A 3537-nucleotide genomic window follows, 5' to 3' on the forward strand; every position below is an offset into this window, starting at 1 on the left:
CTGGTACAGTAGGATTGTTGAAGGGTAGTTGCATGATCAGTACATGTTTTAAAAGACTGATGAGCTAGGTGAAAAGTTTATTTTTGCAATGTTTAGAGAGCAAATCAAGATTGAAACAGCTTTGAGGTGAGAAGAGGTAAATATCTGTCTGAAATATGGTTTCAGTATAAAAATGTTAACTTTTATTTGGGCAAGTTATACAATTCATAAAAATAATTTTGAAGTTTGAAACCATTTCGTATAGTAGTTGTTTGTTTGCAATAAAATAAGACAAACCATTACATAAATGTATTCAGGTTTCACAGTTTACTATGTTAGAATTGTGCTTAAAATTCCATAATTAAAATAAAAATATACAGAAAAACTATTTAAATGTATAAAAACTGAATTACTAAGTTTGGGGATCGGGCTCAGTTTCAAACCTTGAACATGGACTAGAAATAACTTTTAGTTATCTGTATCAATTATCTGTAAAATATGTATGCATTAACTTGATGTTATCGTAAATATAATTAAATTAAAAACTGATCAGTATATCACAAGAAATTGGTAAAGAATTAATATTAACTTTTGATCAAAGCAAGTCTTTTACATAGATCAGAAATAAAAACATTCCTAGTTATGAGCATAGGTAACTAAATATAGTGTTCAGACTGTATTACTTTCATGATTAGAATGTAGTTTCATCAGTTGCAAACTCTCTCACTGTTTTCTTGGTCCATGTTCAAGGTCTAAATCTGAGCTTAGTAATTCAGTGCAGACACACTGTGTGGGTTAAATATCAATACATCTGTTTTTACTTTTTGTTATTTCTGTTTAACTGTCAGAAATGCATTATGTTTGCTTTTGTTTATTTCCTTCTGTGAATTTTGTAGAAAGTTGATTAAATATATTTTTGTATTCAATAAATACAACTATGCATTTACAAAAATTAAAAACACTATTTGATATGTGCCAATCAATGAATTAAACTCACACTGCTTCATTTTTTCACCATTTATTTTGCAATAATGAATATTTATAACAAGATATTCAATGAAAAATATATATTTCACAACCAAGTTCCTAAAGATAGAAAAATTATTGCTCTTTCAAAATCACATTTAGTCCTGTTATATCTTGTTTTACTTAAAACATTTTATCAATGTTACACAATTTTTGTTTTTAATGTAACTTTAGTATATCAATTCTAGAAACACTATATTAATCACTGCATTGAGCAATAAATTGCTTAAACCAAACTTGGTAATTTGCTTTGAACAAAACATGAGGTTCAATAGAATGTTTTTTTTTTTAACTATTAACAAAAAATGTTCAGCTGTAGGTAGGTAAGTAATAAATAAATGAAGAGCAGACATCTACTCGTGGTACAGATCATATCTGTGGTGGGACATCAGCACTTTGTAAAACAATCTTGAAATTATCTTTAAGAAGAATCTGGGAGACACAAGTCACTGTCAATGTTCAGTTACACACACTACAGTTACGTTTCAGACATTGTAACTTTATAGGATTTCTACTTATTATGCATTGGTTATTCCACATCCAATTCTTCATCAAATAGGTTTTCATTGATTGGGACAGCTTCTCCATCTACTGTAGCAGCAAGATGATCTTCTCAATCAGCTGCTTCAGGAAGCTTCCTCTCATCTCCTACAAATTTATTTAATAAAACAATCATAATGAACACCATGTTTGTACAAAATACCACTAACAACAACACCAACAATTACTGATATAATTATCTATATGATATTTAATCAACACAATCTGTCCTGATTTTTCTCAATACATTTTGAAACATTGACAATAATTAACAAAGCATATATATAAATTTTACATACATCAATACATTTATCATTCTTATTAGCTATAAGCTTCATTCAGGCTTTTCAGTATCTGTAAAAAAAATTTGCAAACTACCTTTCACAGACAGACCTTTCTTTTAACATTTTCAATGTTGTGATTTTTTCTAAAAATGAAATATTTGTGGTTTCATTAAATAAGTCTAAACATCTTTTTTTAAATTAAGAGTTAAATACAAATTAATTATTATTACAGTTGATAATAATGGTTTTTAACAAAATCTTATTTTAACAGCTAATTTATATTATGTTCTAACTTCATTTTATTATAACATATACTTTTTAAAATTTTGTCAACAATTCTCTTATAAAAATAGATACTTCATATTAAACCTTAACTATAACTTTCCTATTTCAACAGACACTTGAATTAAATTTAAGGCACAACTATAACAGTTACTTTCTTAATGTAATACTTGATACTGACTACATCTTCTTACCATATAGGTTTGCTTTTCTTCTGTTCACTTCATGAAGATTAGGTAACAATGTTAATCCTACATTTGCTTGCAGGATAAGGGTCTCAGCTGTTAGTTCCAGATATGAATCACAGTTCTGCAACTGCAAAGAAAGTTTGCAAAGATTAAATTTTTATATGTTTCAATGCCCTCAATTTAAAAGTAATATTTATGTATATTAAGTCTATAATTATATTTCTTAACAGAGCTAGCATTAGTGGGAGGGGGAGCTAAAATAGTTCTCCAACCCCAAAGCTACTATTGTCCACAAATTTAGTTTTACCATAATTTCAGATTTAATCCCAGCATATATCTCATTGCTCCCCTTTCCAGTTAAGAAAAATCTGTAACTGGGACTGATTCTTAAATGATGGTTAAAAACATGAAATAACTGTTCACTGATGTGCCAACACTAACAACCAAGTTAATAAATAAAAAAAGAGAGAGATTATAATTGTATTTTTTTGTACAAAGAGAATTCTTCTAACATCCTTATGACACCATAGCCTGTAATGTGGAGACAGAAATAAAAATATATAAATGTTTCACTGTACAACTTGTTTTTTCTCTTTGAAGAAACAAACTATGATATCAAATGACATTGATGAACTGGATAAAACACATACTGTTTAATTAAGCAACATTCCTTAATAACATTTCCATGAAAATCCTTAAGAGATAAAATAGCATGCAAACAAGACCTCATGCTTTGATAATAGATGAAATATCAATACCTAGCTATCTTCTCGAGAAAATAGATCATATGCTGCATCATCTTCACCCACGTAGCCTTCTACAGCCAAGTCTGGGTTGAATGTAAACATCTCTCGTCCACTGAGCTGTTTGGAGACTCATAACTATGAAGATTCTAGTTTACTCTTCAGATAAACATACTTAGCAATTAAAAGAATAAACTTGACAAGTTTAAATATGCTCTATGACAACACTCATTAATAATACATTTTGTACTATATAATGTTAAAATTCTACATCAAGTTATCTTGCTATTTGTAAGGTTAGCTTACCTCTTCTTAAGCAAAGTACAAGCTATGTTGAAAATAAATATATTATTATTAAAATAACAGCAATGATCAGTAATTTCAAGAATGATTTTACAAACTGTTGATCACTTATTTCTTATGTCAATCAAACAATATCAATATTTACAATAGATGATACACTATGGTGATAACATGCAGTTATATTTCCTTAAT

The 3537-nt window shown here is 28.2% G+C and overlaps 1 long non-coding RNA gene across 1 annotated transcript; it reads right to left on the reverse strand.

Moving 5' to 3' along the window:
- Positions 1-1294: 1294 nt before the first annotated feature.
- On the reverse strand, positions 1295-3202 carry LOC143235479 (uncharacterized). Its single transcript, XR_013019213.1, has 3 exons — positions 3058-3202; positions 2306-2426; positions 1295-1653 (listed from the first exon to the last, which is right to left on the reverse strand). It is a non-coding gene; the product is annotated as an uncharacterized LOC143235479 (long non-coding RNA).
- Positions 3203-3537: the final 335 nt, after the last annotated feature.

Source organism: Tachypleus tridentatus, chromosome 2, assembly GCF_004210375.1.
Source record: "Tachypleus tridentatus isolate NWPU-2018 chromosome 2, ASM421037v1, whole genome shotgun sequence".
Classification (NCBI taxonomy): Eukaryota; Metazoa; Arthropoda; class Merostomata; order Xiphosura; family Limulidae; genus Tachypleus; species Tachypleus tridentatus.